This window comes from Euprymna scolopes, chromosome 9, assembly GCF_053919585.1.
Source record: "Euprymna scolopes isolate OS-2025 chromosome 9, ASM5391958v1, whole genome shotgun sequence".
Taxonomy (NCBI): domain Eukaryota; kingdom Metazoa; phylum Mollusca; class Cephalopoda; order Sepiida; family Sepiolidae; genus Euprymna; species Euprymna scolopes.
In genome coordinates, this window is record NC_136490.1 from 146403666 (window position 1) to 146415151 (window position 11486).

An 11486-nucleotide genomic window follows, 5' to 3' on the forward strand; every position below is an offset into this window, starting at 1 on the left:
ACCTCGAGTTCAACAGCAACTTCTCATATGGTTTTGTATGAATCAGCTTCAATTAAGGTTTTCAAATGTTCGTTATCAATCACAGTCGGCTTGCCATGACCATCTTCATCTTTGAGGCTCTTGTAACCATTGTGAAATTTCTTGAACAACTGTTGTGCTACACGTTTGTTAGTAGTTACTGGTCCAAATGCATCATTGATATCACAAGCTGTCTCAGCAGCTTTTCGGCCTAGTTTGAACTGGAAAAATAAAATTGTGCAGATTGGATTTTGTTCAAGCTATTAAAAAGCCTGCAAAAAAAATGAATAATAAGATTGAGAACGGTAACAAATAAGACAATCCAATAGAGCACGAAATGTGCTTCAAAATGATATATAATATGGCTATATATGTATCAATGAATTGATTTAGAAATCATATATCAAAGTAACATGTGAAAAAACGATATTGTTTTAGCACCAACCTAATATTTGTTCAACTCGACTACATCACAGAAAGAGCATAGAGTTGTTTTCATTTTCTTATTAATTTGAGTTCATAGTGATTTAATATAATTTGAGTTTCTGAATTTTTGAGATTAGGATTGAAAATGTGTGTCATTTGGATTGGTTGAACTATTGGTCTCGAAAGAGCAAATTCAAAAGCATTATATCAAATTGGTACAGACCTGGATTAATACAAAAACTAACAGGGCTACCCGATGATGCTCAGGATCGTATAAAGCAAAGGGAAAAATGAAGTTGCTTTTGAACATACCGGTTATTCTTAGGATATTGAGGAATTTTTGTATGACTATATATCATTTGCTATCCTGAGCAAAAGAATATTTTACCTACACTATGACAGGTATTAATACATATATGAAATAATTGTACCTTCCCTAGGACGGTTAATTTACAGCACATATATGAATTAATTTTACCTTTCCTGGGATGGGGAATGTAAAACACGTATAAAATAATTTTACCTACCCCAAGACGGGTAATGTAAATACATATATGAAATAATTTAACCCACTTTAGACGGGTATTGTATACTATGTATGAATGAATTTATCTCCCCTCCTTGACTACCACCACCATAATTTTAAGAGAAATGATGTCATTTTCAGAAAATTAATCATTAAAATTTCCAAATTAATACAAAAATGGAAACAATGCTTTTTCCAGTTTCATAAACTCATTGCCCATTTTGAATTCTAACGACTATGGTTTGTTTGAAAAAAAAAAGCATTGTTTACACCATTCAACAATAAGCACATTGTCAAGATACACCTGAAGAAGGCCGAAGGTTTGCATTTGCACTCCTATAACATAAATAAGCGTGAAAAACATGACCAGCATCAAAATAACTGAAAGTTTCAAATTGTAGATTTTGTCGTTCCAGCAGAGCACAGGGTGAATATCAAACAAAACAAATATACAGAATTTGCCAGAGAACTGAAAGGAATATAAAACATGAAGAAAATTAATATAATAACAATAATTGGAAGAACACTTGGAATAATCCCAAAGAACTTAAAAAAAGAACTAAGAGAAATTGGAATCAAAGGGAAGACGGAGACTATACAAGGGACAGTATTGCTGAAAACAGCTAAAATTTTAAGGAAACCCCTCCAGTGCAGAAAGTTATCCACATGAGTGACAAATAGTAATTGGACATATAGAAACTGCAACAGAAGTGAAATAAAATGATGCAACCAAAAGAACTGGAACCGCAAAATTGGAAGTGCCTATACTCACCTTCCACCCCCCTACCAAAAAATAGGAAAGAAAAAACTGTGGAGTCAGCATGACAGGCACTGCACCAAAATGTCGAAGAGTCAAGGAGAATAGAAAGACCGAGAAAAGAATGCACGAATTAGCCCTTCATTGGATGAGCGTGAAAAGGATTGAGACCTTAGGGAGGCTTTTTGCCATCCAGATTTCAGTGAAGACCAATGGTCGCTGCCAAGGTTTTTTTTCAAGGAGAAATCTTTGATGGTGGTCTGTGTGAACACTCCTATTGAGATGATGATGATGATGATGATGATAATAATAATAATATTTTCATTTCATTATTATGATTATTCTTTTGTTGTTGTTATTGTTATTGTTCGTTGTTAGGATGTCTTATTAAAAGTGAGGTCTTAGAGACTTAGAGAGTCTTATTAAGAGGTATGTAAAGACATTTTTAAACACATGATATATAAGACATATAATGACAATTTTCACTTTACCTTTTGGTAGAATTACAACACAAAGATGGCGTTTATAAAAACACATGATGGGTTTATTTCTTCTCCGACCGGTCGTGGTTTTCTTAGTCAAGAATTCAAAGTTTTACATTCTATGTTTCAAAGGTGACCGTCTCGCTTCCAGACATTCAACTCCCATTTCTCGACTCCAGACTGTCGTCTCTCGTCCTCAGGCTCTCTCTCTCAGACTCCTCCTGCTTAACTCTAAAGTTTCTAACTATATCGAGAACTTCCCATTTTCCATGACGTCATACACATTTTAAAACATGTGTCTTCTTTCACGTGTTCTGGAAATGCGTGTCCAAAACTTTTTCCTTTGTTTACAAAAGGAATTTTAACCTATATTTCCAGTAACCTATATTTCCAATATGTTAAAAACATGTTTATTAAATTATCTTATAGTTGCATTCTTCAATTGAATTTCATAACAGAATTGACAATGCACATTCTTTTCTTAAAACTATTTTATCTCTAAGCTAAACAATGGTTTGTTTTTTACATTCCATTTGCTAATTCTCTCTCGTAATCTATTTCTAAACCTAAATTACGAGGTTCGAATTTCGTCTATTCTATTTCATTTTTACATTTAACTAAATCTCTCTATTTTTATACTTACATGAAAAGGGGACAGCCCTTATCATGTAACAACAACAACAACAACAATAATAATAATAATAATAATAATAATAATAATAATAATAACACCAACAACAACCATGGCATGGATCAACTACAAGAAAGTATACAACAGGCTCCCTCAAGTATGGATAATAGAATACCTGAGAATATACAAAATAACAAACAAGATTATTTTCATTGCATTTGCAATGAAAACATGGAGGCTTGAACTGACAGCTGGTGGACAATACATAAATGAAATTAAAATACAAAGAAGTATCTTCCAAGGTGATTTCCTATCACTTCTACTGTTCATTGATGACCCTTAACAACATATTAAGAAAATGCGAAGCCGGATATAAGTTCACTAATACAGATGGAAGAATGAACCACCTCATGTACATGGACGACCTGAAAATGTTTGCAAAAACAGAGATGGAACTAGAAACCCTTATAAATACAACCAGGATCAATATTTAATTATTAAGATAACTATAGTTAATAATTCAATTGCCCACAAATTAGTTTCAAGATCTCTAAATTTTATCTTCTCCAATTGGAAGTAAGTGAATTTAGCTTGTTTTTATTAATGAGTCATCGTTTATCAAGACCAAAAGCCACTCGAGGTTAAGAGGTAATGAATATTATGAGGGGATTAAAAATGATGAATGGAATGATGTGTACTTTATCCACTACGCCATGAGGATCTTGCCCCATGACATAGTGGATAAAGTATATATCCATGACATAGTGGGTAAAGTAATTGGTAAAATTCTGTTGTAAGTTATACTCTTTTCAGGCGACACTAAAAATAATACAATTGCGAATTACTTAGGGGTGTTACTCAGTCATGGTTGAGAGAACGAGAGCATGCTACCCTCATGGATTAAATAAAGATGTCTGTTCAAAACTTGGTGCAGATTCCTGAATACAACAGAAAGATTCCCGAGTTCAACAGAAAGATTCCCGAGTTCCAAAAGATATTCTGAAGAATGTCGGAGAGTACACCGACTGAAACAGTGTGAAAAAAACACTCAAAATGAAAACAGTAGTTTGAAGAATATAAATTATACGAATAATCAATCCTCAGCTCTAAATATCAGGTGCATGATATCATAAAAAACCTATGCACCTCAAAAGCATGTGGACCTGATCTCATCCTGGCTATGCTATTAGAAAAATGCTCTGCTGAGGTTGCTCCAGTCCTCTCCAAACTTTACAACAAATGCCTTAACGAATCTTGTTTTCCTGACTGCTGGAAAACTGCTTTTGCGGTACCAGTTTTTAAGAATTCTGGCGAAAGAACTGACCCATTAAATTATTGCCACATTAGTCTCCTCCCTTTTTTTGCCAAAATATTTGAGTCCATAATTAACCAAGCTCTAGTCCATCACCTTACAGTTGCTAAACATCTGATCAACCAACAATATGGATGTAGGCAAGCCCGTTCTCCAGCAGATATCCTAACTGTAATCTCTGAATGTGTATATCATACACTGGACAAAGTAGCCCTAGATATATCTAAGGCTTTTGACAGGGTATTACACGATGGTCTTCTCAGGAAAACCAGATCATACGGTATCACTGGACGAATACTTAACATAATTAAATCCTTCTTAAGTAAGAGTAGAATCCAGGATGTCCTTGATGGTTGTACAGCTAAACAATATAAATTCGGATGTACCTTAGGGGTCGATCCTTGGGCCTTTATTATTCCTAATATTCATAAATGACCTCCCTGATAAAATTGTCTCTGAGATGGGTATATTTGCTGATGACACCACGCTCTATAACAGGCACTAGGGGAAAACAAATGAACACATATCTAAAGAAATGGCAGTAACACTAGAGAAAGACCTTCTGTAGTGGAATGGGGGACAAAAATGGATCGTCACATTCAATACTTCCAAGACTAAGCTTGTTTCCATCAAAAATTACAAGAAACCTTCTCAAGCACTAATAGCTATGGCTAAAGACACATTACCTGAAAGTACTTCTTTCAAACTCATCAGCTTAACATTCACAGGGAACATGAGTTGAAACAGATACATTGAGGGCATTGCCAAGGCTGCTGCGAAGAAGGTGGGCTCTATCTACCGTGCTAGTAAGTTACTAATGGCTGAAAATATCCTGCACCTCTATAAGGCTACCATTCGCCCATGTATAGAGTATTGTTATCACGTTTGGGCCTGTGCATCTGCTACTGGTTTCTCACTCCTGGACAGGGTTCAAAAGGAAGTCACCAACCTGATAGGTCCTGCTGTCCTCTAGGCTTCAACTTCTGTTGCCTGTTTTATAAGTATTTTAATGATGGATGCTCCGACAAACTACTAGCCCTTGTCCCCCACCCTCAACATAAATACCCCTGTCAAACTTGACAGCCATCAAAGCCCCACCCCTACATAATAGAGATCTCTAGATGTAAGAAAGCCTTCTATTCTGATAGTTTCTTCCCCAAAACTGCTAGACTCTGGAATTCCCTTGCAGGTTCCTGCTTTCCCAACTGTACTAACATGCAGAAGTTCAAGTGTAATGTGAACAGACATCTTGCTGCTCAACTCCCAACATAGTATCCCTGCAACTTATGTCCCTGACAGTAGCCCTCTACATTAGTGGTACTAATTATTTGGAGTGAAAATGTAATTTTAAAAAAATCAGAAACAAAATGACAATATATTTATTTAGGGTTTGTATTACTGTACACATAGATTCGAAAAAGTTGTCAAAAAACAAATATATAACAAATAAATGTTATCAACATCTTTTCCCACACTTACCGTGTTAAAGATAGAATAAGACGCCATCTTGAATGTTCCAATACATCGGTAAATACTGTATGGTTTTCGAGCTGAATAAACATGTTACATTGAATAAAAACACGATCAATATATCCAGTTTAGTAGAAAAGTAACTTATCTTGCCTTTGATAACATTTATTTGTTATATATTTGTTTTTTGACAACTTTTTCGAATCTATGTGTACAGTAATACAAACCCTTTATTTATTTTTAATAAAAATATTACGTACTAAGGATTTGTTTTATGGCTCCAGGCTTATTTTCACTACCAGTAGTAGTAGTAGTAGTAGTAGTAGTAGTAGTAATCATAGTTGATATTTTTTGGCAAGGTATTTCATTTAATTCTTTAAATACATCGTTCAAATAGGAGATGAATTACTTCCCTTGCATTCTCTCTCAGTTAACATCATTTGCAAGGGAAAGAAGCAAGAAAAAATATTAGAGTTATCTCCCGTGATCTTAATTTAATCTTATTTTTATAAATACATTTATCAATTGTATCTAGCCAGCGTTACCCGCGATTATATATATATATATATATATATATATATATATATATATATATATATATATATATATATATATATATATATATATATATATATATATATAATATTTTATTTTTATTAAAATAAAAAAAAAACATCTCGTGTTATATTTTTATAAAGAAATTAAGCAAATGTTACGATCACTTCGTTAATCGAGGGGGGATAACTAATGAAATGATATTTTGCAAGGAACAATTTAGAACGCTAAAATAGTCAATTGAACACTGAAACAATGTAAAAGAAAAAACAACAACAACAAAAAATCCCGTGCGCGTGTTTGAATATAATTACTTTTAGCGTGCGCTATTGCAGTGCTTCTCAACTTTTCACCCTTTTTCCATTTTCAGCGTCAAAACACGAATTTTTTTTTATTAACATAAAAAAAATATAATAAAAATGTCAATGACTAAGCTACTCCTGCTGTTTTTAACTATACTACAGGTATTCTATAAATTTCCATCAGTAGAAAAAAAAAAAAAAAAAAAAAAAAAAATTTCAGCTCATATATTTTCCTTGACACCTATTCCAGGCCCATTTCAAAATTTCTGTCTCACAAAGGGATGTAAGGGTCTGCGTTAAGAAACGCTGCTGAGCTGCTCTATTGTTTATTGATATAAAAATGCCATCTAACGATTAAATAGAAAATTTATATTAGTATAAAAGGGAATAAAAAATATTTCAACTTTTTTAAAAAGTGTAAATTTATTTAATACTAGTGGGGGTGGGTATAAAAAACTAGAGTTACCTCCCGTTTTATCTTATTTCCTTTCCTTACAGTTTAAATAAGGCCCTGTCTCATTGGCCAAAGGTGCCGCTCATCGCCCAATCATGGCAACCTATTTATTAAGCTGGAGTAGAGACTCCCTTTAAACACCCTCTTTCGTACGAACATCAGTGGAGAAAAGACGTTTTATTCCATTTCTCTACTTCTTAACTTGAAAGGACCCGTCAAACTCAAGACATTAAAATAACCTTTTTTGGACTTCTTAAAAAGCCGCAAACACAATTATTTTGCAACCTACTTATTTTACGTTTGTATTTATTTGAAGTTAAATACACTTTTATTGTTCTACGACTTGTATATCCGTGTTTCTTTTTCATCTGAATCCAAAGTGTCTGGTCGGAACACAACATGGGGGCGTCTTTGCCCGGTCGTAAAATATGCTTAAATATTATATTTTAATTTGTCCAGATTTTGTATATATTATTATAGAGTCGTGATTTCAAAAGTAAAAAAAAGTTATTTAGGTGCTATCGGCTAGAATCAAAACCAAAAGCAAAACTGTAGCATTCAAAGCTGGTGACGTTACCACTGTACGAACGTGACATGCATATGAACTGATTTAAAATAAACTAAGATGAATGTACAAAATGTATAATAATTTTTCAATTTTGACCCATTTTTGATCCCTTAAAAACTATCTAACCGGCTAAAGACTCATAAAAAAAAGGTCCCTAAAAAATCCAATAATTTGAGGCCTTTAGTGCCGCTCTGTGACTTAGTTTTGGAGGGGATAGTGTTTGAAAATATGGAGACAGACATACATATAGCCTTTTATATATCAGACTCAGTGTAAAATTCAATTTTTCACAATAAAACAAACTTTTTATTTTTGAGCGAATAATAAAAGCCACAGATAGTTCTGTATGTATATCTTTTATTCTTCCAAAATAATTAAAAAATAAACACCTTGAAAGGTTAACAGTTATACAGGTATATAGGTATACAATTCGGCAAATGTTTGTTCATGCAATCGAAGTTTAAATTGGGTAAATGTTATGAATAAGGATTTATCTCCCTTTATCCAAACTAACAAACGCTAAAAAACGCTGATTTTTCTTGTGTTATTCTTTAGCTGAGCAAAGATTTTTTTTTTACCACTTATCAAGGCTTGGAAACCATTTGAGGATAGGGGCTAATGAATGTACAGTAGTTATTGGGACAATAGCATAGCAATCGTTAGTAGTGGAAATTTGATTATTTAAGGGAACAGTTCAACAATAACTTGTTTGTATTGGACTTGAAGATAACCATGTTAGAGTCAGCTGGAAAACAGGCCAATGGAACAGAGTTTCACAGGTGGGCAGTTCTAGGAAAGAAGCTTTGTTCATAGAATCCACGTTTAAGTTTAGGAAGAGATAAAAAGTGGGGGAAATTATTGCTAATGGTTTAAGCTAAATGAGTGTTTTTTTTTTAGTTTAGCAAAGGGGGGGGCATAAATTGGAGCTCAGATTAACAATTGCCACGAGACTAAAGGCAAAGCAGAGATAGGCTAGCAACGTCTCTTCTGTAGGAAAGAAGTTGTGGAGAAGAGAAAAGGGCACACCTATTAGGTTACAAAGTTGGTTTTGAGCTTTGTCAAGGCAGGATTGGATGTTCTGAGCAACTCCTGCTCAGAAGTGGCGACAGTACTCCATCCTATGACGCACTTAGCCCTTATACAGGTAGAAGATTGCATCTCCAGTGACATATCTACTGGAATGGTGACATGATCCAACCATTTTCCAGCAACTTTGGCAACAGATTTGATATACATGCTTCGTGTCAAATCAGGAGTGAAGGTCAGACTCAGAAGCTTGTAAAAACATGGAACTTCCTCAAGACAAAAGTCATTCATTTCAGTTGGGGCCAGATGAAGTCAGAATATTGATGATGGACACATAGAAACTTTGTTTTAGATGTATTAAAATTAACCAGCCACCTTTTTCCCCATTGCACTATGTGCTCAAGATCAAAGGAGCGAAAATAAGAGAGATTTCGGTCATTTCTGGCCTTTAAAGTTTTACCATAGATGGTAGTGTTGTCTGCATAAATGTCTACGAATGATCTAAGAGTGTGATTTGGGAGATTATTGATGAAGTTCCCATGAGTTTTGATATATAACAAATAAGGTTCTGAACAGGTGCATAATGTCCATCCCAACCATCATCAGCGAATCTGAAGTGATTACTTCAGCGCCCATCAAGGCTAATATCTTTGTTAAGAACTGTGTATCAACCCCTCTCTGTGTGATAATGGCCACCTACTCTCAGTATTTCCTCCCAAGACTGTTAATACTGATAGTGTTCTGCATATAACTGTCTGAGATGTTTTCAAACTCATCAAGAATCTTGATTCCAGCAAAGCAACTGAAACTAGCTCCAATACTAACAAAGTTGTTCAAACGTTGCTTTAAGGAAAGATGCTTGGAAAAACCTTATCAGTTTGTCCAGTATTTAAAAATACTGTGGCTGGGACTTTTGCATCTTAGTATAAACCAACCAGCCTCCTGTATGTCATGAATAAGTTATTGGAGTTTGTGATAAATAAATTGTCAACCACCTAAGCAAAAACAATCTATTCAGCGACAGGCAATATGGTTTCCATTCTAGAAGAGCAACAGCTGGTGTGCTAACAGTAATATCACACAGGTTCAATGAACCTATTGATGATGACTTCGCTTCTAGAGCAATAACTCTTGACATATTTAAGGCATTTGATATGATCTGGCACAAAGTTCTACTTCATAAAATTTTCAGCTCCAGAAATGCTAGAAATGTCCTTTCAACTATAAAATTCTTTCTCTCTAAAAGGTTTATTATTATTAGTCGTTGATGGTGCAGAAATTCGAAGCTCATAGTTTATTTGTCAACATTTATGTATATGATACTACCATTTATGGCAACACTTTAAAGGCTGGAGTGGGTGATACAATGGGGTAAAAAATGGTTAGTTTACTTCAATGCATCCAAAACCAAACTTCTATCTTTTCACCATCAATTCTCATATTCCCACTTTGCCCCAGTATGAACAGCGATTCCCACTTTGCCCCAGTATGAACAGCGATCGCTTTGAAGAAGCATCCTTCTTCAGCAAACTTCTCGGATTAACCTTTTTCCCCTGACGTGAAATAGAAGACCTACATCAGATCCGTCACGAAAATCGCTGGAAAAATTGTTGGCTCATTCTGCTGCTTATGAAAGTATCTCACTCTCCACACAATTCTCCACCTATACAAAAGTCAAATGCATCCTAAAATGGAATACTGTTGCCACATCTAGGGTGGAGTTCCAAAGAGCACCGTTTCCTGCCTTGACAGGGTGCAAAAACGTTTGCAAAATTTAGTGGTCGATGACTTTTACACTTTGCTGCTTCCTCTTTCTCACAGAAGACACTGTTTCTTCTTACTTTTATGGCATAGTTTCAATCCCATAAAACGTTCACAACAAAAACACGTCTATCTGCAATACCCACTAATAACTTCCTGCACTCTCTATCTGTGCCTAAAACTAAATGAAAATTCTACGAGGAGAGTTTCTTTCCTAGAACTGTTCACCTGTGGAACGTAATACTGTGTCTGCATCTTTTGTGTAGAGAACTGGATATGGTTTACCCGCAGATCAAGGTCGATGGTTTCCTTGTTTCAGGATTAGAAAACAACTCAAAGAATCTGGTAAGATGAGTATCCTCCTAGGTTTATATTCTATGGTGAAGTTGTATTCTTGAAGTTTTAGTATCACTTGTCTTGGAGGTGCAAATGTGATAATCTTATTAAAGATCATTGTCAGTGACATGCAATCTGTAATAACATGGATACTTCTGCCACATAAGTACGTCTTGAACCTCTCAACTTCAAAATATATAGCTAGCGTTTCTCTTTCAATGTTTGTATATCTGGTTTCCTTGCTTGTTAATGATGTGGAAACATAGGCTACTGGTTTCTCTTCTCTCTTGTTAGTTGTTTGGAATTGAGCATGAGAGCATTTCTTTCTGCAACTCTCATTAACTCTATTATTACAGTTTATAGATCACCTTCTTAGCTGAGAAGATGATCTATAAACTGTAATAATTGTTTGTCAATTTTCGTTCAGTTAAACAAAAGTTATGATGAATTTTCTGGTGTTCAAAATCGTAAAAATATGCAAGGAGGTAAGCAACGCTTTTTATGACTGGTTTCCATTGTTGCTACTAATTCACTAATGAAAGCACGAAAGGGAGATAATTGAGGGGATTTTATGTTTGGTCATGTTCCTGTTCAGTTCATCCATACACCACATCATATGTGATGCCATCGGCTCCAATGCATTGATTTAGGATGAAATCCATTCGTTATTGGAACAGGTTTTGAGATATAAACAGACCAAATAGAAGTCTCTCAAAATAGTATCTCCTAAATGGCATTCTGAATGTTAGAAGTCCCTTATGAAGGACATTTCTGCTGGAACCTATTACAAGATGCAACAGAACATTAAAACTAACTTTCTGACGCTTTTGTCTACTTCTTATTCAAGAACTTCAAAACTTCT